Genomic DNA, 26,259 nt, shown 5'->3' with positions numbered 1-26,259 from the left:
TTATAAAATACTCATTCTCTTTTCATTTGATTCAAAAGGGACAAGCATACAAGTAAGCAAAGTAAGGATGCAATAATGACATTCAGACTAGAAAACACAGCCTTAATCAATAAAATGTTTAAAAGACAGAATTGACATGCTTATTCACAAGGAGCAAGCACACATACATACAAAGAACTTAGAAGACAATCATGCAAATTAAAGTGCTGGAAATAAGTAAGAGGAGAAAGGAACTTTACCACCTTGTATTTTATCTTCATTGTTGTTGCCCTTTTCCTCCTATTCTTCCCCTTCCCACACCAAACATAGAATGATTGCTTATACTCAAGCAACAATTAAAACAGTGGTGATGGGGTCCATGATGGATCATGAATGTCTTAGAATGAAGTGTGAGTATGCATGTGTTTCAGCAAGCAAGCTTAAGAATACAATAAAGACACAAGAGATACAAACAGAGACATTTTGATTGCATTAATAAGTGGTGTTGGCATGGTACTTGCTTGAAAGTTAAGTGGCAACACCAAACTTAGTGTGCCACTATCAATTTAGAATGTTGCAAGTACCCAGTGAAGATTGAAAATCAAATTGTTGCATAGCAACACCAAACTTAGAATGCAATCATATGCCAAATTATTGAAAGCAAACTAAGCAAAGCAAGGAAATGTTACCTACGGTTGGGTTGCCTCCCAACAAGCGCTCTTTTAATGTCATTAGCTTGACATGTTGTTCATGACTTTCTTCCTCTTCTTCCAGTTTGTTAAGAGAAATGACCTCAAGAGGAAAGAGGAGCCAGTTAATGCCCCTTGTTTTGAGTGCCTCTCCCCAGCAAGCCTTCTTCTGTTGTTAGCTTGTGTAAACTTGCTTGTTGGGGTAGGGGTGGGATGGCTTTTGGTTGACCTTTTCTTCTTCATGGATATTGTCCTTCTTTTCTTGGTCACCATCCTCTTTTTAGTACTCATGTTGATTGCCTTCACCACCTTAGTTTCAGTACTTGGGTGTTGTATGAGGGTTGGAGCATCCTCTTCATCAAGAGCTTCTTGCATTGGTGGTTCAATGAACTCACCCTTTATGCAACTCTCTGTTTTATTAGAGTGTGAGCTCCCTTGATTGACTTCCTCCCTTTCTTCTACATGATGTTGCATTGTGTCTTTTGGGAGTGAGTTTGCATGTTCCTTTGTTACCACTAGTAGTCTCTGTGGGTGTAGAATCCTTGGCTCATGTTCCTCATCTTTCATTGCAATTTCACTTGACACAGGGATCTTTTGTTCTTGTTTTTCCACTTCCTCACCCACAAATTGGTCTTCATTCTCACTGTTTGATGGTTCTAAGTTCCCCTTGTTTGCTCTAAGGGCCCATTCATCTTCTTGAGGATGATTTCTTTCCAGGATTGGGGTCGTGTGTATCTTTCCACGAGTTTTCTATGTATTTCAATGGCTTGAAGGTAATCCTCATCTGCTGGTCCAAGAGATGAAGGTTGAGAATAATTTTGGTGACATGGATGTGTTGTGGTGAAGTTGTGCTGAGGGGTGTGGAATGAGTTGTGTGATTGATGGGATGACTTGTATGGATTTTGGAGGAAACTTTGTGTTGAGGCATAATCAAGTGAAGAATTTAGGCATGTAAAACTTGGAGGTGAGATTGTATAATTGAGAGGTGATGGCTCTTGATGAATGGGGTATGAATGAGTGAAATCTCTTTGATTATGATCTTCCCAGTCACAACTTGAGTAGTGATCAATTTCACCAAAATATGGACCATTTTGTGGCTCTGGAAAGTACCCCATTTTATGTTCTTGATACTCCCACCCACCATGAGCATAGTAAAGTGAATCATTCTATGGTGGTGGAGAGTTTTCCATGAAATTTGATTGACTAAAATATGATGGATGCTCCTTTCTTTCCTGCAGATAGCTCTGTCTCAAACAATAATCACCAAAAGAAATTGGAATCTCCATTGTCACAGATGAGGAAATTCCCAGTGAGGCAATATCACAAACAGTTAGTGGATTAGTGAACTGAATTGTAAATAACAAAGAAAAACTAAAAGCAGGGGGAAGGGAAGAAATTAGATGAAACTGAAAGTAAATTACTCAAACAGAAAATTAAATCAAACAAAACAAAAATGCTCAATCTAGTGATCCTCTAATTTAATCATTGTCGATGCACAATCAATCCCCGGCAACGGCACCATAAACTTGATCGCGGAAAACTTGTCTCTCAACAAATTTCCATTCGGCAAGTGTACCGAATTTGTCGTTAAGTAAAAACTCACAATAGAGTGAGGTCGAATCCCACAGGGATTGATTGATCAAGCAACTTTAATTAGAGGAATGTTCTAGTTGAGCGAATCCATGAATTGAGTTGAGATTTGCAGAAAAATAAAATGGCGGGAAAGTAAATGACTGAAAGTAAATTGCAGAATTGTAAATGGGAATGGGGGAATTGCTCATAAAAGTAAATGACAGAAATTAAAGAGAATGGGTAAGATCAGAAATGGGGAGTTCATTGGGCTCAGGAGATGTTGCATTCTCCGGATCAATTTCATTTTCATCTCTTCCTCAATCAATGCACTCATTGATCTCCTTGGCAATCTTAAGTGATTGAATCACAATTTCTTGTAATTCAATCTCTCAAATCTTGATCAATAGCCAATTCCTTGGTCAATTGCTCATGAGAAGAGATGAAGTATGGTCACTAATTATACCACAAGCATTTCCTAAATCAAGTGTTGAGAGGGTTATAGCCACATACCCATCCACACCCAATTTGGTCCAGCATGAGAAAGCATTTCTAGCTGATCTCTTCATTCCTCTTTTAAGGTTCCGAAGAGATCCAAGTTTGAATAGCTTCTTTTCCAAGATAACTATCCAATTGGATGAAGATCGAAAGCTTTCAAGTAAAATCAAGAGGAAAGATAGAAGAAGAATAAAGAAAATTAGTATTGATCCATCAAATTACAACAGAGCTCCCTAACCTAATGAAAGGGGTTTAGTTGTTCATGGCTCTGGAAAATGAAAACAAAGATGGAGAATACATGATGAAAATAAAACTAGAAGTGCAGAGAAATTAAAATAAAGAGAGTAGTTCTCAGCCAAGAGGCTCCCTCTATTTTCCCACTCCCCTAAATGAAAAGTACAAAGAAAAGAAAGAGAGGGAAAAGTGTGTGAGGGGAGGGAATCCGAAGACCCCTCTTCAATCCCCCATTCCAGCCTCATTTTCAATGTAAAAACTAAGGCCTTTATGTAGGCTCTCCTAAATTATAAAATAAAATTAAAAGCAAATTATAATTAAATGAAAATTCCTATTCTAGATGCTTCTTGTGGTCTTGATTGGTTGACAATTGTGGGCTTGCTTGCTTGAGCTTTGAAGTGGACTTGAGAGAGAAGTGAGTCAAGTTAAGGTCCAGGTGCTAAAGTTAGTGCCAAAGTTAGCCACACTAACGCTACAAGTGTGGCGTTAGTGCTAAAGTTATTGTGGCTAACGTTGCACTTGCTGCCCAGTTGGTGTTTTTGGGGCTTAAAAGATGCGTCTTGTTTGTGCTTCAATTTCATGCCCACTATAGAGTATTATATATTGTTGGAAAGCTCTGAATGTCAGCTTTCTAACGCAACTGGAATCACCTCAATTGGACCTCTGTAGCTCAAGTTATGCTCCTTTGAAGTGGACATGGTCGCTGGCATAGTCTAGCGTTACTGGAAAACTTGAGTGCCAATAACGCTCGCGATTAGGGCTTAATATTTCCAGGTTCTGGAGCTCAAAATCAATGTCCACCCCATACTATTATATATTGTTAGAAAGCTCTGGATGTCTACTTTTCAACGCCTTTGGAATCACATCATTTGGAGCTCTACAACTCGAGTTACACTTCTTGGAAGGTGAAGAGGTCAGTTGGCCTTAATACAGGTTGATACCATGTTCATCATTGTACTTTCGGGGCAGGTTTTCTCCCTCAAATTTAGTGTCAACCATGTAGTGCCATATATGCTTGGAAAGCTCTGGAATCCTACTTTCCAATGCCACTGGAATCACCTCACGTGAAGTTTTGTGGCTCAAGTTATGTGTGTTTGAAGAAGGCATGATCAGGCTGCCAGGTGGGACTTTTGCCCACGTTAACTACCACGTTAACTAAGTTAACGTGGGAGTTAACGTGGCTCATAGTGGCTTGTGTGGGCTTCTTCCAACATTAGTGGCAATGTTGGGTGTCACTAACGTTGGCGATCACCTTCTTCTTCACGTTAACTTTCACGTTAACTAGGTTAACGTGGGAGTTAACGTGGCTTATTGGGGATTATGTGGGTTCCTTCCAACGTTAGTGACAATGTTTGGTGTCACTAACGTTATCGACCACTTTGCTTCTTCACGTTAGCTTTCACGTTAACTAGGTTAACGTGGGAGTTAACGTGGCTTATTGTGACTTGGCCAACGTTAGTGATATTGTTGAATGTCACTAACGTTGGCTTCCCCTTTCCTTCTTAACGTTAGAGGCCACGTTAACTAAGTTAACGTGGCGACTAACGTGGCCACTTATGAGCTTGGTCCAACGTTAGTGATAAGGTTAAGTGTCACTAACGTTGGCTCCATTTCCTTTCTTCAAAGTTAATGCCACTAACTTTTCTCACTAACGTTGGGGCCTTCCTTCCTTCCACGTTAGTGCCCACGTTAGTGTAACTAACGTAGCCACTAACGTGGCTCTTCTCTTCTTCTTTTGGCCTGAAATCAATCAAACAAAGTGCATCAAAGTCTTGCTCTTAATCATGGGATCATGCATCATCCAATTTATCATATAATTCATGCAAAATCCTCATGAAATCATGTAAAGTGCACAATGTATGCTTGAATCAAGATGTAAGTGAATATCTACCCAAAACTAGCTTATTTCCTAAGAAAATGCATGAAACTACCTTAAAAACAGTAAAGAAAAGGTCAGCGAAACTGGCCAAAATGCCCTGGCCTCATAGCTCCTTTAAAAACTTGGCGTAGAGTGGCATTTGCTCTATTGCTTTAGCAAAGGGTATGTTGATTTGTAGTTTCTTGAAGATTTCCAAAAATCTTAAGAACTGGTTGTCATCCCCCTTCTTCTTCAATTGCTGAGGGTATGGGACTCTTGGAACGTCTGGCTTCAGCAATTCCTCCCGTTTTTGCGAACTTGAAGTGGAAACTCGAACTTCATTTTGCTCCTCTTCCTTTTCACTTGAGTCCTCTTCTTGTGGTTTCAGGGAGGCTTCCTTCAGTCTCTTCCCACTCCTGAGGGTGATAGCCTGACACTCCTCCCTTTGGTTTGAGTCAGTATCGCTGAGAAGGTTGTGGCTGGGAATTTCCTTGAATAAGTAGCCAACTTGTGTCTCAAGTTTCTTGATGGTAGCATCTTGATTTTGTATATTGGACCGCACTTCTTCTCGGAACGCTTTACTGTCTTGCATCTCTTTGCATATGCCTTCAAGTAGGTTCTCAATCCTTGAGAGTCTGTCATCAGATGATGGTGGGTTGGGATTGGAGGTGGAAGGATGAGAAGGGTTATTTTAGTTTTGATATGGATGTGGAGAGGTGTTGTTAGGGTGGTGTTGATATGGTCTGTGTGTGGAGTATTGGTGAGCTACATTGTTATTATGGTTGTGACGTCTCTGATCTTGGCCTTGATCTTGTTGATTCCCCACCCAAAGTTTGGGTGATTCCTCCATCCAGGGTTGTAGGTCTTGGAGTATGGATCATGGTTCTGCCTGGGTGAATTTCCAATGTAATTGGCTTGCTCCTGCTCACCCTGTACCTCTGCATTCACTCCCTCTTAGGTTGCTGATGAGGTGGTGATTGCTGCTACTTGGTTCCTCTCCATCTTCTTGGTGAGGTCAGCCAGCTGCTTGGTAATGAGCTTGTTTTGGGCCAGCAGTGCATCCACATTGTTTAGCTCCATCACTCCTCTAGTATTGCCTCTTTCGAAAGCATAGAAATAGTCATTCTCTGCTACAGTCTCAATGACATCTATGGCTTCCTCAATGGTCTTCTTCTTGTTTAGGGATCCCCCGGATGAATGGTCTACTGCCTTCTTTGATTCATAAGAAAGGCCTTCATAGAAAATGTGTAGCTGCACCCATTCATTGAACATATATGGTGGACACCTCCTTGTCAGGTCCTTAAACCTCTCCCACGCTTCATATAGAGTTTCACCATCTTGTTGCCTGAAAGTTTGGACCTCAGCACTCAACCTGTTGATTCTTTGAGGAGGATAGAATCTTGCTAAAAATTTGTTCACCACATCTTCCCAAGTTGTCAAGCTCTCCTTAGGGAAGGATTCCAACCACTTAGATGCTTTGTCCTTGAGTGAGAATGGAAATAAGAGCAGTCTATAGACGTCAGGATGAACACCATTAGACTTCACAGTATCACATATCCTCAGGAAGGTGGTTAGATGTTGGTTGGGGTCTTCTTGGACACCTCCTCTGAACGAACAGTTGTTCTGAACAAGGGTGATGAGCTGTGGCTTTAGTTCAAAATTGTTCGTATGTATGGTTGGCTTTTGGATGCTACTTCCACAGTTTCCTGGGTTTGGATTGATGTAAGAGCCTAAGACTCTTCTCTCCTCCCCAGCATGATTTGCTCGACCTTCTCTGTCATGGTTGTGAGCCTCTTCTTCATGATGGTTCTGCATGTTTTCATCCATGTTTGGTTCAAAGTATTCCTCCTCTTCCTCAGCACCAACTACTCATTTTTCTCTTGCTTCTCTCCTTAATCTAAAGAAGGTCCTCTCAGGTTCGAAATCAAAGGAAGTTGAAGCTCCGCTTCTTCTCCCTGTCATACAACCAACAAGGCACAAGCAAGGAAATAGATGCAGAAAGTATTCTTGTTAGAAATGCTGTTAGTGTGATTGATGCAATATATCAAACAGTTAGTGGGTTAGTGAACTGGATCGTAAATAACTAAGAAAAAGGAGTAGAGGGAAGGGAAGAAAATAACTAAAACTGAAAGTAAATTACTCAAATAGAAATTTAAATCAAACAAAATAAAAATGCTCAATCTAGTTATCCTCCAATTTAATTATTGTTGATACAAAATCAATCCCTGGCAACGGCGCCATAAACTTGATGCACGAAAAACTTATCTCATAACAAATTTCCTTCGGCAAGTATACCGAATTGTCGTCAAGTAAAAACTCACAATAGAGTGAGGTCGAATCCCACAGGGATTGATTGGTCAAGCAACTTTAATTAGAGGAATGTTCAAGTTGAGCTAAGCAGAAATTGGTTTGAGAGTTGCAGAAAATTAAATGGCGGAAAAGTAAATAGCAGAAACGTAAATGATGGAAATAAAGAGCTGAATGTAAATGGCGGAAAGTAAATTGCAGAATCTTAAATGGGACAGGGGAAGATGCTCAAAAAAGTAAATTGCAGAAATTAAAAAGAATGGGTAAGATCAGAAATGGGGATTCATTGGGCTTAGGAGATGTTGCATTCTTCGGATCAAGTTCATTTTCATCTCTTCCTCAATCAATTCATTCATTGATCTCCTTGGCAATCTTAAGTGATCGAATTCCAACTCCTTGGTAATTCAATCTCTCAAATCTTGATCAATAGCCAATTCCTTGGTCAATTGCTCATGAGAAGAGATGAAGTATGGTCACTGATTATACCACATGTATTCCCAAATCAAGTGTTGGTAGGATTATAGTCACCATACCCTTCCAAACCCAATTTGGTCTAACATGAGAAAGCATTTCTAGCATGATCTCTTCATTCCTCTTCCAAGGTTCAGAAGAGATCCAAGTATGAATAGCTTCTTTTCCAAGATAACTACCTAATTAGATGAAGTTCAAAAGCTTTCTAGTAAAATCAAGAGAAAAGAAAGAAGAAAAGTAATGAAAACTAGTATTGATCCATCAAATTACAACAGAGCTCCCTAACCCAATGAAAGGGGTTTAGTTGTTCATAGCTCTGGAAAAGGAAAACAAAGATGGAGAATACATTATGAAAGTAAAACTAGAAGTGCAAAGAAAGTAAAATTATACAGAGAGTAGTTCTCAAAAGTTTCAACCCCTTTTCTAATTCAAAACTACCCCTATATATACTACTCTTCTGATCTTCTAGTTGGCTCTTCAAGTCTTGGGTATGGGGCTTTTGATCTTGAGTTTGAAGCAGTTATCTTCTTAATTGGTCTTAGCTTTTCTTGCAGAGAGAAAGTGTGAAGTAGGCAGGGACTTTAGCTTAGGACGTTAGGGGTGTTAACGTTTAAGTGAAAGTGTGGGTTCGAGAACGTTAGTGACAATCACCTTTTTCACTAACGTTCCTAACCCAAGGATAATCCACGTTAACTTCAACGTTAGTGGCACAAACGTGACCACTAACATTGCCTCTTGGTCCTTCGCACACGTTATTGGGACTTACCTTTTCTAATAACGTTTAGAATCCTCCCATCTCCCTACATTAGAGTCCACGTTAGAATAGCTAACGTGACCTTTAACGTAGGCTTGCCAATCCTTCGAGAATGTTAGTGACACTTACCTTTGTCACTAACGTTCCAAAACGCCCCTACTTCCCACGTTAGAGTCCACGTTAACTAGGTTAACGTGGCTTCTAACGTAGTAATGATAGCCATCTCCAACGTTAGTGACAAAGGTGAGTGTCACTAACTTTGGCTCATCATCCCCTTTATCCACGTTAGCTTCCACGTTAACTAAGTTAACGTGGGAGTTAACGTGGCTCATAGTGCTCATTTTGTCTCATTCCAACATTAGTGACAAAGGTGAGTGTCACTAACGTTGGCGATTCTTGCTCCCTCCACGTTAGCTTCCACGTTAACTAAGTTAACGTGGGAGTTAACGTGGCTCAAAGTTGCTTAGCCCAACGTTAGTGACAAAGGTGAGTGTCACTAACGTTGGCTTCTCTTTTGCTTCCCAACGTTAGAGTCCACGTTAACTATGTTAACGTGGCTCTTAACGTGGCCAATTGTGAGCTTGGTCCAACGTTAGTGACAAAGGTAAGTGTCACTAACGTTGGCTTCATTTTCATCTTCCACGTTAGAGTTCACGTTAACTTAGTTAACGTGACTCTTAACGTGGGCTATGATGGCTTCGAGGACGTTATTGGCAATCACTTTTCTTGTTAACGTTGCAAGTTAGCTCCCATTCCACGTTAGAGGTCACGTTAGTTAGACTAACATGGCTGCTAACGTGGTTCTTCCTTGCTTCCTTTGTCCTGAAATCAAGCAATAGAGTGCATCAAAGTTCTAATCCAAATCATGAAACATGCATCATCCAATTTGTCCTCTAATTCATGCAAAATTCTCATGAAATCATGTAAAGTGCACAATGTATGCTTGAATCAAGGTGTAAGTGAATATCTACCCGAAACTAGCTTATTTCCTAAGAAAATGCATGAAACTACCCTAAAAACAGTAAAGAAAAGGTTAGTGAAACTGGCCAAAATGCCCTGGCATCAATACTGTCAAAGCCATGCAGCATCCAGACACCCCAGAGGAGTGTTTGAGCATTGATATCATCGACTCCCTGGTAGAAGAAGTGAACATGGTTGAGAGGCTCGAAGAAGAGTTGGATGACATCTTTTATGATGCCCAGCTCGAGTTAGAGGTAGCAGATGAAATACAGGAAACTTTGATTGCTTCTAAGGAAGAGGAGAAGCCTCCTAAACTCGAGCTCAAACCATTACCATCATCCCTAAAATATGCATTTTTAGGGAATGAGGACACCTATCCTGTGATTATAAGGTCTACCTTAGAGCCACAAAAAGAAAAAGCACTAATTCAAGTGCTAAAGACACACAAGATAGCTCTTGGGTGGACTATAAGTAACCTTAAAGGCATTAGCCCAAACCGTTGCATGCACAAAATCTTACTGGATGATGACGCCAAACCTGTGGTACAACCACAAAGGCGACTGGTGCATGAATCTCCACGCTTTGTACAGCTGAACCAGCAAGTGCACTGGATCGTCCAAGTATTAATTACCTGAGCGAGTCAGGGTCGATCCCACGAGGATTGTGGTTTGAAGAAAGCTATGGTTATCTTGCAGATCTTAGTCAGGCGAATAGAAGAGTTATTGGTTTGAATTTGGTTAAAAGTATAAAAGGAATGAAAAACGGTAATCAGAACTCAAAAGTTGTGTAAACTATGATAAGAAGGTGGTTAAGGCTTGGAGATGCTTTGTCCTTCTGGATTAACTCTGGTGTTACTGTCTTCTTCAATTGTGAATAATTTCTTCTCTGGCAGGCTGTATGTGATTGACACTGGTTTGAGCAACCGCCAATACTCCTCCAGATCTGAACCCCAAGGTTAGTGCGGATCCATTCTGATTGAGAGGGAAGTTCCTACAGTTCATTCTCTTTGGTGATCCTACTCAAAATGCCACAGCCAAGGTCGAATCTTCTGGATCAGAGGATGTTGCACCTTGATTCTAGCCTCTACCACGGAGACCCTAATCTCCCCATACCTCGGCTGAACTGGTGTCTCGAGAACGAAGTCGTGGATTAGCCATCTAAGAGATGTATAGTCAAGCTGGCGGTTCAATGCTTTCCACTTAAGTATTCACACGAACCCAAGAAGAACACGGGTAATTGTTAGGCACGTAGTCTTAGTATGAAGAACGAAGATGATTGTCAGGGATCATCTCGTTCATCATGTTGAAGAACGAAAATACATCTTAGAATTAAATCAAACACGGATTGAAGAGAAACAGTAATTCTTTTATTAATCCATAAAACTCAGCAGGGCTCCTCCCCTCAACCTAGGAGGTTTAGAGACTCATACTGATAGAAAATACAATGATCAACAAAATTATGGCATAAAGGTCTTTGAGATTTTGTAAAATATCCCTAAAATACTAAACTAATGACTAAGGATTACATAAAAAAAGGGTGAAACAGTCTTTTAGTGCTAAAATCCACTTCTAGGGCCCACCTGGTGAGTGTTTGGACTGAGATTTGATGAGATCCGCATGCTAGAAGGCCTCTAGGGCATTGAACGCTGGCTAGGGGGTCCTCTTTGGGCGTTTGGACGCTTGGAATGGGGCAGGATGCTGGCGTTGGACGCCAGTTTTGGGCTTTCTATTTTGAAGCAAAGTATGAACTATTATACATTGCTCGAAAGCTCTGGAAGTCAGCTTTCCATAGCCGTTAAGAACTCTCCATTTGAACTTCTGTAGCTCCAGAAAAGCACTTCCGAGTGCAAGGAGGTCAGATCGAGACAGCATCTGATGTGCTTTCTCTGTCTCTGAATCAGACTTTTGCTTCAACTTTTCAATTTCAGCCAGAAAATACTTGAAATTGCATAAAAACATAAAAATTCAATGTAGAATCCAAAAATATGAATTTTACACTAAAACCCATGAAAACTTAATAAAAATTAAACAAAATATGCTAAAAACTATATGAAAATGATGCCAAAAAGCGTATAAAATATCTGCTCATCTGGGACTGAATCCAGCCATGAAAGAAGTGGTGTAGAAGGAAGTCACTAAATTATGGGAGGCTGGGATTATTTATCCCATCTCTGACAGCCCTTGGGTGAGCTTTGTTCAAGTTGTTCCCAAAAAGGGAGGCATGACAATGGTTCATAATGAAAAGAATGAACTGATTCCTACAAGGACACTTACAGGGTGGCGCATGTGCATTGACTATAGAAGGCTCAACAACGCCACCAGGAAGGATTATTTTTCTTTACCATTCATAGATCAAATGCTAGAGAGACTAGTGGGACATGCTTTTTATTGTTTTCTGGATGGCTATTCCAGTTACAATCAAATCGCAGTAGATCCATAGGATCAAGAAAAGACAGCATTTACATGCCTATATGGTGTGTTTGCTTATAGACGGATGCCATTTGGCCTGTGCAATGCACCTGCCACCTTTCAGAGATGTATACTTTCTATCTTCTCTGATATGGTAGAGAAGTTCCTTGAAGTTTTCATGGATGACTTCTCTGTCTTTGGAGATTCATTTGAATCCTGCCTTGACCATATGGCCCTAGTTCTTAAATGATGCCAAGAGACAAATCTGATTTTAAAATGGGAAAATGTCACTTCATGGTGACTAAAGGAATTGTCCTTGGGTATTGGATTTCGAACAAGGAAATAAAAGTAGATCAAGCTAAGGTGGAGGTGATTGAGCGATTACCACCACCCACGAATGTCAAAGGAATCAGAAGTTTCCTGGGACATGTAGGATTCTACAGTAGGTTTCTAAAAGATTTTTCTAAAATCTCAAAACCCCTGTGCGACTTACTCACCACTGACACTCCATTTTTCTTTGACCAAGAGTGTCTGAAGGCCTTTGAGACTCTAAAAGCTAAGCTTATCACTGCACCTGTAATCTTTGCACCTAACTGGGACTTACCATTCGAGCTGATGTGTGATGCCAGTGACCATGCCATTGGAGCAGTTTTGGGACAGAGGCTTGACAAGCTTCTGAATGTCATTTATTTTTCTAAATGATGCACAGAAGAACTATACCATCACTGAAAAGGAATTGCTTGCAGTGGTTTATGCCATTGACAAGTTCAAATCCTATTTAGTAGGATCTAAAGTAATTATCTATACTGACCATGCTGCTCTAAAATATCTCCTAACCGAGCAGGATTCTAAGCCCAGACTTATAAGATGGGTGTTAATCCTGCAAGAGTTTGATATAGAAATTAGAGACAGAAAGGGGGACAGAAAATCAATTGGCAGACCACTTATCTCGGATTGAACCAGTAGTAGGGGATTTTCTCCCTTCCACTGACATATCTGAAACCTTTCCAGATGAGCAACTCTTGGCCATTCGGACAGCACCATGGTTTGCAGACATTGCAAACTACAAAGCTATAAGATTCATTCCTAAAGAGTACAATAGGCAGCAAGCTCGAAAACTCATGCATGATGTAAAGTACTACTTATGGGATAAATCATATCTCTTTAAGAGATGCTCGGTTGGGATCATCCGACATTGTGTGTCTGAAGAAGAAGCACACAAAATCCTATGGCACTGCCATGGCTCAGATTATGGAGGACACTTTAGAGGTGAGCGAACAGCCACAAAGGTTCTCCAAAGTGGCTTCTACTGGCCCACACTCTTTAAGGACTCTAGAGAGTTTGTCCGTAACTATGACAGTTGTCAAAGGGTTGGCAATCTCCCTCATGGTCACGACATGCCTCAGCAAGGAATCCTAGAGATTGAGTTATTTGATGTATGGGGTATAGACTTCATGGGACCTTTTCCACGTTCATACTCAAACACCTATATCCTGGTAGCAGTAGATTATGTGTCTAAATGGGTTGAAGCAATAGCATCATCCACTAATTGTAAGGCCCACATCGGTTGGAGAGGGGAACGAAGCATGCCATATAAAGGTGTGGATACCTCTCCCTAGCATGACGCATTTTGACAAGTGAGTGTGGGGGGCTTCGGCTAGCATCCCTATCGTCAAAGGCAAAACCGTGAGGCCTTGTGTGCCAAAGCGGACAATATCGTGCTAGCGGGTGGTCTGGGCTGTTACATTATGGTATCAGAGCAGTCCTTCCTGTAGAGCCTGAGGAATGGACCGACTATGCTTCGATTGCATACTCTGAGTGTTTGTCATGTACTAGGTCTTGTCGAATAACGAAAATTAGAGCTTTATGCACATGACGATCTATTGATTAACGCTGTTAGTCTTGCATTGCATAATTCTTGGTATTAAGTTTGGCCAGCTTAATACTAGTGAATTGTGTATATGAGAGCACTAATGGGTTATCATAGATGATATACGAGTTTTGAGTAAAGCGAATCGCGAGTTTTGGGAATGTTAAATACTATTTCTCGAGGCTATTCAGTTGGGTGTCTTGAATTTTGTTCGAGTTGACCTGATCTTTCATGTCCTAACTTGAAGTTCTTTTTTTGCTAATTCTTTTGAAGAGTAGTTTGATTGTTCAACTCTGTTCCTCTATTTCTATGCATTCTTGTTGATCTCAATTGCATACTCTTGTTTGCAATCCTTGCTACATCTATCTTTCTCTGTTTGAGTTCTTTTGATTCACGTATTCTTTGATAAAGCTTTGAACTTGCCTTAACGCGCTGCGCCTTTTAACTCCGGATTTCGAGTCCATTCTTAGAGAAATTGTTGATTCGGTTTTTCTCTTATTTGACAGTGATTACAGCCAGTTTTGAGAATTTTTTTATGAAAATTGCTGTTGAATAGATACATACTTATCTATATATGAAACTTTGAAGATTTCTTATACAGTTTAACAACTATTTATTTCTAATACCTCGCCTGTACTTTTACTGGTTTACGGAACTGCATTTACTTTGAATTACAATTTGACTTTCTAGTAATTTTACTATAGTTCCAATGCACATCTTCATTTGATTATGTATTTGAATATTTTTCAAAACTTTGAAAAGAAAGGATTTAGCACTTTTGTCTCGGTTGAGTTTCGTTTGATAAGCTTTACTTAACTTATTTTGAATTGAGTTTGATTTAGCATGCTATATGGTTTATGCCATTGTTGATCTTTTAGAAATGTTGGACTCATGGCTTTCTTCTTACGAACGGACTAAAGTCTTCCTTAAGCCTTCCATCTCCATGAATGTCATGCTTGACCTTGTTTTCAACTGATCTTTTACATCTTGTGAATATTGCCATTGATCTTAGTTTTTCCTTTTTGTGAATCTCATTCTTATATGAGTAAGTTTGATTCATTTCAAAATAGTGCATCATTTATCCTCTCATTGTCTCTACCAGAGTTTTTAGTCAAAGACTTATTCTTGAGAGATTACTAATGATTGAGTTGTCTTTTCTATAACTTTTGTATTCTTTTGAATCAATTGAAAGCTTGTTTGATGTCTCATGCCTAGTGGGTCTTGTTTGAGCTATCTTGGTTTAAGATCCTTTCTTGTATGGCTTGACTCCTTTATACGTACATCCTAATTTCTTGGATATCCTTTTGAGGTGGCGATTTCAAGAACACTTTTGGAGTCTTGTTTCGAACCTTGGTTAAATGAGTTTTGAATCCTCTTTGAAGAAATATTAAACGGAATTTATTTTCTGTTGCTTGATTGGTATTGAAAACCATTGTTCAATTTTGGCGAAGTTAATTTAAAGTTGGCATGCGCTATTTTAAATGAGGTTTTGGAAAGCTTCCTTGTTTAGTGGAAATCGGTTCGTTTGTAACGCACCACTTATTTCCTTTACCAAATTGTAAGCAAATCTTTACCTCGGAGTTTCTTTTCTAAAGAGAGTTTAACTTCCTCCTTTGTCCTTGCTATAAATGTTATGCATGCTTGTTTGAGTATGAACTTTGAGAATTCTTGAACAAGCATTTGATTTCTATTCTGAGTTTTATGATTACTTCTGGTTAAGTTGTGCATCTAATTACCTTTCTAAAATATTTGAGGAAATATTTTAGCTCTAAGCCAAACTTGTGTGCATTTTGTTTTTAAAACTCTTTATAATCTACTTCAACATAAAATTGAATTAGAGCAAAGCCACGTTTATGCTTTTGTTACTCTCTTGAAGAATGCTTGTTGCTCAACTTTTCTTCTAGACTGCAAAGTGGTTTTTTCGCAAGTTTTTGACTCTTTCATGAACAATGTATTCAGAAGTATTTTTAATCATGCTCTTGAGTTTTGTGAGCTTTGTCTTGGGTTTGAAATATTCTCTTCTGTAAACCTCATGCTTCCTCGACTCAGCTTGAGTTTGTTTCAAACTGATGCACTGGTTTTCTTCCTATTGATCCTGTTGAACTTCCTTGACCCAAGGGTTATCTTTGAAGTTGTCAATCGATTTGTTTCTAGCAAACTTCTTTGCTTGAGCATCCTTGCTTATCGGAAATTGGATATATTCTTTCAAATCTATGAGTATTATTCTTGACATGTCTTTCCTTTCTGAATTTGGTATCCTTCTGAGTAGACTCGAGAATTGTTTTGATATCACGTGCGACTTGTAGACGTAGTAACGCGATGCGTTAGTTCTTTAAGACATGATATGTGTATATGGGAGGTGAAGCGGTAGGTGTACAACGTTATGAGTTGTGGGTGTTTTGTTCCTTGCGAACGGGTTTGCGGTTGTTAGGGTTATGATTAGCTATGAGGTTGTAAAATGATTGGTGGAGTTTGGAAGTTGAGGTTCTGAAGTAAGAACGAGATTTGTCGGCGAACGTTGTAGCTGTTGTTTTATTACCAACCTATTTTGGTAGCCTTTATGTCACATTGATACCCCTTGTTTTGAGAACGCCTATCTTGATTTGCACCCTATTTTGGCACCTCAAGTTTTTGTAAAGTCTTGAGATTATGTGACCTTGTGCATTGAGCCTATCTTGTAACGTTTGCCTTGCAATCACACTCTTACCTTGTATCCTTATGCATACGACAACCCAAGTATTTGAAAACCGTATATATATGTTGAGATATTTTTGCTTCTTCCCTAAATGTGTTCAAGGGTGAACTGTTATGAAATTTCTTTCATTTTGTATCAATTTTCGAGGACGAAAATTTTTGTAAGGTGGGTAGAATGTAAGACCCAGAACTTTTGAAAAGTCTTATTATGATCAAGTCTCAAATCATATAGTTATTTATAGCCTTAATTTCAGAAATTATTTTATTAAAGATAATTAAGGCAAGTTTTGATTTATTGAATTTGAGACGAGTTATGATTATTATCCAATTTTACAATTATTGGATTATTTTCTATATTTGAATTATAAAGTTGATAGTTATAAAATAATAAGGATTTTATATGATTTGGATTGGATAAGTAATATTTTAAATGTTAATACTGCTATTTTAGAAAATGAAGAAATTAAGTATATTATTTCTAATTATTTGACTTGAGCATTTTATTGAAAATAATTTGTAAAATTGATGAGCAAATTGTATTTTCTATATACAATTAGTGTTGGATTTAATTTGGGTTTCAATTACTATATTATCCCCAATTTTATGCGAAATTACTATATTGCCCCTTACCCTAATTTGGCATATCCTTCCCTCTATTCTCTCTTCATGATGCGCAGCCTCAAACCCTCTTCTTCACTGTCTTTGCTGCGCAGCCCTACCTTAACTAAGCACACACGCATGGTTCTTTGAACCAGAGGGAAAAGAAGAACGGGAATCAGGAAGGGGGAAATCAGAAAACACAACACACACACCCACGAAGCATTGTTGGTCGCAGAGAAGGGGAAGGGAAGGGGAAGAAGTCGCGCCGGTGTACTGGGTTGCAACACCACCATGTCGCCGTCTGACCGAAGAGGGAGAAGAGCGTGCCGCCGCCACAATCAATCATGACTGTTGCGAGCTCACCGCGTCACGCCGCCTTAGAGTCTGCCGTCAGGTCCGAGTCGAAGGAAGAGAGGGGCCGCACTGCCACCGTCGCATCCCCGCCGCCAGCTTCGCCGGATCTGGCCGTCGAACCCGTCGTTGCCGCCGCTGTTAAAGTCGCGAACAGGAGCGGGAGGAGAAGATGCGAGCCAAGGCCGAGGCGGAGGAGGCGCCGTGTCTGGCCGTTGCCGTCCCATCACTGCCATCCACCTCCATCGTGGTTGACTATGGATGAGAGTGGAGGAAACTGCCTCCCTCTCTGCCGCCGAGGTCTTTCGCCGCTGTGTACAGAGAAGAGCAATGCTGCGCGAAGCAAGGAAAGGATTTGCCTTTCTGCCTCTGCTCCTGGGTTTTTGAATCTGACTAAACGCCGCTGCCGATGTTGGAGATTGATGTTGCTCTGGCCTTGCCCTGGCTCCATCTTAAACCGTGAGGACTGCTACTGTTGGGTAAGCTTTACCCTGTTTCTGGTTCCCTCTTGCTCCATCAATTTATTTCTACCTAGAAGCATTGTTGCTGACACTAGTTGTATTGAATTAAAGGGTTATAGTAAGTGACATTATCGCTGCCTTTACTAGAGATAGTTGCTGGCTCTGTTTGGAGATTTTTGTTGCAACTAGTGTTTGTTTTGGGGACTGCTTCATCTGTTGCTGGAACCACTAACAGAACAGGCTAAGTCACGGTGATTCTGGCTGCCAAGGGCGGTTCTGTGGCTGTCAGAACCACCGCTGAGGCTTCTGTTCTTTGGTTCAGACGGTATTCTTTAGTTACAGTAAGTATCTTTGTATTGAAACTCCCCCCGTTCATATCCCGTTATGTGTTTTTAAGGCTTTCGCAATAATAATGTTTTCTAGGATTAAGTTATCAGAGCCACATGTTGCGCGTAAGGGTTGTCCTTGCTGCTGCAAAAGTGAACAAAGCTGTGATGTAAGCCGCCGGTAAATTCGGGTTGATTGAGAGTTCCGGTGACGCGTTTGGATTATGGTTTTGCATTTTGAGGTAGGGGCGCTTTCCGAAAACTATAGTTTATTATTGGAATTATTACATATGCATACTGATTTGAGACAATGTGTATTTAGTGATTGTATCAGCCTTATATGTGGTTTGATTGTCTCGAATGATTATGAATATTTGTTTGACTGGATTGTTGTGTGGTTTTGTGAAATGAAATGCTTTTGAAGTTGATTCTTTTAAAGCTTTGAGATCGAGTTTAATCCGTTGGAAATTGATTTGGGTTGAATGGATGTTCTTAAGAATGTGAAAAATAGAATCCACTCTTGAATTCAGCCTCGCTTGCTTTAAATGATCTAGTTTTTGATACATGGTTGTTACTGAACCGTTTCCTTGAAACTTTAGAAATGAGTTTATTCGGCTGATAATGATTTGATTTTGAAACGGTTTTCTTGAAATATGGTATTGAGATTGACTGTTGGATTTTGGCTTGCCTTTGAATTGATTTTGGATTTTGGGCTGTTGGAAAAGGATTGTGGAATGGTTTTGTTGGGACCCGAACCGGGTGGCAAAGTCCAAGTTTTAGGGGAGATGCTGCCAGAATTTCTATAAAATCCAAGTCTTTATTGAAATGTTGTTTGGAAAAATGATGAGTTACTATTTTATTTGAATTATCAAGAAAAGGATGATTCATGCTTTTGAAATGAATTATTAAAGAGAAAATTGTGATTTAGTCCTGCTTCTTAAGAAAGGCATTGTATCTCTTTCAGGAGAAGGTTATTTAGATGAAACTTATGTTTTAAAGCTGTTTTAAATGTGACAAGGGCAATGCCTTTGAATTTGACTTGAGGGTTTCAATTAGAGGAGTTTCAATGACGTTGAAAGAACCTGAATGTCTATTGACAAGTTTCATTTTGAAATGTTTTGAGAAAGGTTTTAAGTACTCTTTGAATTTTGAATTCTTGCAAGACTAAAATAATTTTGAACAGTTGAAACGCCTTAGAAATTATCATGGGGGATTGAAGTTGGTTTTGCCTAAGTAAAGGAAACGGCTTTGAAAAGAGTAATTGACTTTATGACTCTGTATGGCTTAGATCCTATTTTGTTACTCAAATCAGGAAGCCAATGTTTTAATGATTTTAAGTGAATTTGAGAAAATGAGTTATATTAATTTTCCCTAAAGACTTGGGACTCTGCCGAGAAACTTTGTTATAAAATCCCATTGTTGGATGGAAGATTTTGAATGTTTCAAAATGAATCTTTAACTTTCTATGGTTATGGAAGTTTTGAAAAGAGGATGCCAAGAGTGGCATGGTTTTAAAAAGGGGAATTTACCTTGAGTAAAAGTGGCTTATGAGCCTGAGATGATTTGAGAAATGAGATCTTTAAAGCCAAGGCTGAAAAGAGTTGAAACTTAATTTCAAAGTGAAATGATTTGGGAAAAAGTGATTTATGGCTTAAATGCCGATTTTATGAATTGGTGATGTTGAATGTGGAAGTGTTGTTTTGTTGTGAGCCGGAATGGCTGCGTATGATTATACATATTGGTTGGTTTTGGATTGAATCGTGAGCCGGAATGGTTGTGTATGATATGAATATTGGCTGGTTCTGGACTGAACCGTGAGCCGGATGGCTGAGATGGATGTTGATCCATGGATGAGATTGAATGCATGTATATGCTGAATCATTGATAAATGTGAATGTTGCACTTCCACTCTCGGAGATAAGAGTTTCCCTGGGAGAAAGCAGTGGCTAGCCACCACGTGCTCCAGGTTGAGACTCGAAGCTCTTTTGACCCTATGTCGTCAGGGTGGCCGGGCACTGTGAAATTTCCGGATGAGCTCACCCCCATAAATATTCACCAGTGAGGGTGATGGATATGGATCATGATTATGATCAAGTTTATATTGAGTATAACTCGAGTTGGGGAGACACGACAGAAGGACAGTTCAACGGATAGCTACCAGGACTTGTCGGGTTGGCTCTATAACCGACAGATGATATCATCAGCCACTAGGGACAGGCATTGATGAGCGGATATTTTATACGCTTTTTGGGGTTAATTTCATATAGTTTTTAGTATGTTTTAGTTAGTTTTTAGTTTATTTCCATTAGTTTTTAGGAAAAATTCATATTTCTGGACTTTACTATGAGTTGTGTGTTTTTCTGTAATTTCAGGTATTTTTCTGGCTGAAATTGAGGGAGCTGAGCAAAAATCTGATTTAAGCTGAAAAAGGACTGCTGATGCTGTTGGATTCTGACCTCCCTGCAATCAAAGTGGATTTTCTGGAGCTACAGAACTCGAAATAGCATGCTTCCAATTGCGTTGGAAAGTAGACATCCAGGGCTTTCCAGCAATATATAATAGTTCATACTTTGCTCAAGGATAGATGACGTAAACTGGCGTTCAACGCCAGTTCTCTGCCCAATTCTGGCGTCCAGCGCCAGAAAAGGATCAAAAGTTGGAGTTCAACGCCAGAAATGGATCCAAACCTGGCATTGAACGCCCAAAACAGCCTTATGCACGTGAATTGCTTAAGTCTCAGCCCCAGCACACACCAAGTGGGCCCCAGAAGTTGATCTCTGCACCATCCATCATAGTTTACTCATTTTTTGTAAACCTAGGCTACTAGTTTAGTATTTAAACAACTTTTAGAGACTTATTTTGTATCGCATGACATTTTAGATCTGAACTTTGTACTCTTTGACGGCATGAGTCTCTAAACTCCATTGTTGGGGGTGAGGAGCTCTGCTGTGTCTCGATGAATTAATGCAAGTATTTCTGTTTTCCATTCAAACATGCGTGCTCCTATCTAAGATATCCATTCGCGCCTAACTGTGGAGAAGGTGATGATCAGTGACACTCATCACCTTCCTCAAACCATGAACGTGTGTCTGACAATCACCTCCGTTCTACATCAGATTGAATGAATGTCTCTTAGATTTCTTAATCGGAATCTCCGTGGTATAAGCTAGATTGATGGCGGCATTCATGAGAATCTGAAAAGTCTAAACCTTGTCTGTGGTATTCCGAGTAGGATTCTGGGATTGAATGATTGTGACGAACTTCAAACTCGCGAGTGCTGGGCGTAGTGACAGACGCAAAAGGATAGTAAATCCTATTCCGGTATGACTGAGAACCCGCAAATGATTAGCCGTGCGGTGACAGCGCACTTGGACCATTTTCACTGGAAGGATGGATGGTAGCCATTGACAACGGTGATCCACCAACACACAGCTTGCCATAGGAGGACGTGCGTGCGTGAATCAGAAAACAGAGGAAAGCAGAGATTCAGAAGGCAAAGCATCTCTAAAACTCCAACATACTCTCCCTTACTGCATAACAAGTAACCTTTAATTCATGCTCTCTTGTTTATTCGCAATTCAACTGATAAACATAATTGACTTCCTGACTAAGATTTACAAGATAACTATAGATTGCTTCAAACCAACAATCTCCGTGGGATTCGACCCTTACTCACGTAAGGTATTACTTGGACGACCCAGTGCACTTGCTGGTTAGTTGTGCGAATTTGGATAGCAACTCTTTTAGTAACATTAACATACAAATTCGTGCACCAAGTTTTTGGCGCCGTTGCCGGGGATTGTTCGTGTTTGGACAACTAACGGTTTGTTTTGTTGCTTAGATTAGGAAAAATTTCTCTTTTTAGTTTAGAGTCTCTTATTATTGTCGTGTTAAATTTTTAGAATCCTTATTTTCTTTTTAAAATCTTTTTCAAAAATAATTTTTCTATTAAATCCTTTGCCAAACTTTAAGTTTGGTGTTTTCTTGTTAATTTTTCTTAAAATTTTCGAAAATTTATTTTGGTTTTCTAAAAATTTTAAGTTTGGTGTTCTTTCTTCATGTTCTTGTGTTCTTGTGAGTCTTCAAAGTGTTCTTGAGTTTCCCTTGTGTCTTGATCTTAAAATTTTTAAGTTTGGTGTTCCTTGGTGTTTTTCCCTCCAAAAATTTTCAAAAACAAGGAGCATTAGATCTAAAAATTTTAAATCTTGTGCTATCTTATTGTTTTTCTCTCTCCTCTTAAAATTTGAAAATATCTTTTCTCTCTATTTTAAAGCACCTTTTTCGAAAATTAATTTCTAAAAATTTCAGATTTTTTCAAAACTTCCCAACCACTTTCTCTCTCCTCATTTTTTCGAAAATCTTCACCCACTTTTATTTATTTATTATTTTATTTTCGAAATAAATAAATAATTAAATAAATAAAAATATTTTTTCTATTTTACATCATCTCCCTTTCTCCATCATGGACCTAAGTGGAAAAGAATAGTCCAGGAAGACTCTGGGGTCATATGCTAACCCCTCTACTGCTTCATATGGGAGTAGTATCTGCATACCCTCCATTGGAGTCAGTAGCTTTGAGTTGAATCCTCAGCTCATTATCATGGTGCAGCAAAGTTGCAAGTATTCCGGTCTTCCACAGGAAAAACCTACAGAGTTTTTGGCACAGTTTCTACAGATTGCTGACACAGTACATGATAAGGAAGTAGATCAGGATGTCTATAGATTATTACTGTTTCCATTTGCTGTAAAAGATCAAGCTAAGAGGTGGTTAAATAACCAACCTAAGGCCAGCATAAGGACATGGAAACAGCTGACAGAAAAATTTCTGAATCAATACTTTCCTCCAAAACGGATGACACAGCTAAGGCTGGACATCCAAGGCTTTAAACAAGGAGATAATGAATCTCTTTATGATGCCTGGGAGAGATACAGAGAGATGCTATGAAAATGCCCCTCTGAAATATTTTCAGAGTGGGTTCAGTTAGACATCTTCTACTATGGGCTTGCAGAAGGAGCTCAGATGTCTCTAGATTACTCAGTTGGTGGATCTATTCACATGAGAAAGACAATTGAAGAGGCTCAAGAGCTCATTGATACAGTTGCCAGGAATCAGCATCTGTACCTAAGCAGTGACCCTTCCATGAAAGAAGAGGTTAAAACAGTAACTGATGAACTCAGTCCTGTAAAACAAGCTGCTGAATTCAATCAGCAATTGGACTTTCTAACAAGGCAGCTAGCCGAATTTAAAGATAGGCTACAAGAGACAAGAATGACTAATATACATATGGAAGAACAGTTTAGGCAAACAAAGCAGCAGCTATCAAGACAGATAACAGAAGAATGCCAAGCAGTTCAATTAAGAAGTGGGAAAACATTAAATACCCCACCTCAAGGCAGCAAAAAGCCAAGAAATGAGCAAACCACCCAAGATTCACCTGAGGACAATAAGAGCCCAGGAAAAAATAATTCTGGCGCTAAAACGCTAGAAAATTGGTGGAAGGCTGGCGCTGAACGCCCAGACCATGCCCAAAACTGGCGTTCAACGCCAAAAACAAGGCAGGATTGGCGTTCAACGCCAGAAATAGGCAAGGATCTGGCATTGAACGCCCAAAATGGACAGAATCTGGCGCTGAACGCCCAAAATGGGCACAGTTCTGGCGTTCAGACGCCAGGAACAGACAAGGAGTTGGCATCTAACGTCACTCCAGCTTCTGACTCTGGAACTCAATCGCCAGTGAGGACACAAATGCTGATAACAACCCCTCTAAAAAGGCTTCTTCAACCACTTCTGTAGGTAATAAACCTGCAGCAACTAAGGTTGAGGAATATAAAGCCAAGATACCTTATCCTCAAAAACTCCGGAAAGAGGAGCAGGATAAGCAATTTGCTCGCTTTGCAGATTATCTCAGGACTCTTGAAATAAAGATTCCATTTGCAGAAGCACTTGAGCAAATACCTTCTTATGCCAAGTTCATGAAAGAGATCTTGAGTCATAAAAAGGATTGGAGAGAAACAGAAAGAGTTCTCCTCACTGAAGAATGCAGTGCAGTCATTCTGAAGAGCTTTCCTGAAAAGCTTAAAGACCCTGGGAGTTTTCTGATACCATGCATATTAGAAGGTAATTGCACCAAGATAGCTTTATGCGATCTTGGGGCAAGCATCAACCTAATACCTGCATCCACTATCAGAAAGCTTGGTTTAACTGAAGAAGTTAAACCAACCCGGATATGTCTCCAACTTGCTTATGGCTCCACTAAATACCCATCAGGCGTGATTGAAGACATGATTGTCAGGGTTGGGCCATTCGCCTTTCCCACTGACTTTGTTGTGCTGGAAATGGAGGAGCACAAGAGTGCCACTCTCATTCTAGGAAGACCCTTCCTAGCAATGGGACGAACCCTCATTGATGTCCAATAGGGGGAAATAACCCTGAGAGTCAATGAGATGAGTTTAAGCTGAATGCTGTCAAAGCCATGCAGCATCCAGACACATCAAAAGACTGCATGAAAGTTGATCTTATTGACTCTTTGGTAGAAGAGATCAATATGGCTGAGAGTCTCGAATCGGAGTTGGAAGACATCTTTAAAGATGTTCAGCCTGATTTGGAGGATTCAGAGGACATGAAAGAGCCTCTGAAAATTCTTCTGGAAGAGGAAAAACCTCCTAAACCCGAACTCAAGCCATTACCACCATCCTTGAAATATGCATTTCTGGGAGAAGGTGACACTTTTCCAGTGATCATAAGCTCTGCTTTAAATTCACAGGAAGAGGAAGCACTTATTCAAGTGCTCAGGACACACAAGACAGCTCTTGGGTGGTCCATAGGTGACCTTAAGGGCATAAGCCCAGCTAGATGCATGCACAAAATCTTATTGGAGGATAATGCTAAACCAGTGGTTCAACCACAGAGGCGGCTAAATCCAGCCATGAAAGAAGTGGTGCAGAAAGAGGTCACCAAATTACTAGAGGCTGGGATTATTTATCCTATTTCTGATAGCCCCTGGGTGAGCCCTGTCCCAAGTCGTCCGAAAAAAGGAAGGTATGACAGTGATTCATAATGAAAAAAATGAACGGGTTCCTACAAGAACAGTTACAGGGTGGCGCATGTGTATTGACTACAGAAGGCTCAATACAGCCACCAGGAAGGATCATTTTCCTTTACCATTCATAGACCAGATGCTAGAAAGACTGGCAGGTCATGAGTATTACTGCTTTTTGGATGGCTACTCAGGCTATAACCAGATTGTAGTAGATCCCCAGAATCAAGAGAAAACAGCATTCACATGTCCATCTGGAGTGTTTGCTTATAGAAGGATGCCATTTGGGCTGTGTAATGCGCCTGCAACCTTCCAGAGATGCATGCTCTCTATTTTCTCTGATATGGTGGAAAAATTTTTGGAAGTCTTCATGGATGACTTCTCAGTATATGGAGACTCATTCAGCTCCTGTCTTGATCACCTGAAACTTGTTCTGAAGAGATGCCAAGAGACCAACCTAGTTTTAAACTGGGAAAAATGTCACTTCATGGTGACTGAGGGGATTGTCCTTGGGCATAAAATCTCAAACAAGGGAATAGAGGTGGATCAAGCAAAAATAGAGGTAATTGAAAAATTACCACCACCTGCCAATGTTAAGGCAATCAGAAGCTTTCTGGGGCATGCAGGATTCTATAGAAGGTTTATAAAGGATTTTTCAAAAATCGCAAAACCTCTAAGCAATCTGCTAGCTGCTGACACGCCATTTGTGTTTGACACAGAGTGCCTGCAGGTGTTTGAAACGCTAAAAGCTAAGCTGGTCACAGCACCAGTTATTTCTGCACCAGACTGGACCTTACCATTTGAGCTAATGTGTGATGCCAGTGATCACGCCATTGGTGCAGTACTGGGACAGCGGCATGACAAGCTTTTGCATGTCATTTATTATGCTAGCCACGTTTTAAATGATGCTAAAAAAAATTACACAACCACAGAAAAAGAATTGCTTGCAGTGGTTTACGCCATTGATAAGTTCAGATCATACTTAGTAGGATCAAAAGTGATTGTGTATACTGACTACGCTGCTCTTAAATATCTACTCACAAAGAAGGATTCAAAACCCAGGCTCATCAGATGGGTATTGCTTCTGCAAGAGTTTGATATAGAAATAAGAGACAGAAAAGGGACAGAGAACCAAGTGGCTGATCATCTGTCCCGAATAGAGCCAGTAGAAGGGACACCCCTCCCCTCTCTTG

The 26,259-nt window shown here is 39.9% G+C and overlaps 1 non-coding gene across 1 annotated transcript; it reads left to right on the top strand.

The window, feature by feature from the left end:
• Positions 1-6,094: 6,094 nt before the first annotated feature.
• LOC148565623 (small nucleolar RNA R71) lies at positions 6,095-6,201 on the top strand. The gene has a single exon (XR_015885122.1). It is a non-coding gene; the product is annotated as a small nucleolar RNA R71 (small nucleolar RNA).
• The last annotated feature ends 20,058 nt before the right edge of the window (positions 6,202-26,259 follow it).

Source organism: Arachis ipaensis, chromosome B5 (genome assembly GCF_059453495.1).
Source record: "Arachis ipaensis isolate K30076 ecotype BB chromosome B5, ASM5945349v1, whole genome shotgun sequence".
NCBI lineage: Eukaryota > Viridiplantae > Streptophyta > Magnoliopsida > Fabales > Fabaceae > Arachis > Arachis ipaensis.
The sequence above is the reverse complement of the archived record's forward strand: the minus strand, read 5'-3'. Positions and strand labels throughout refer to the sequence as shown.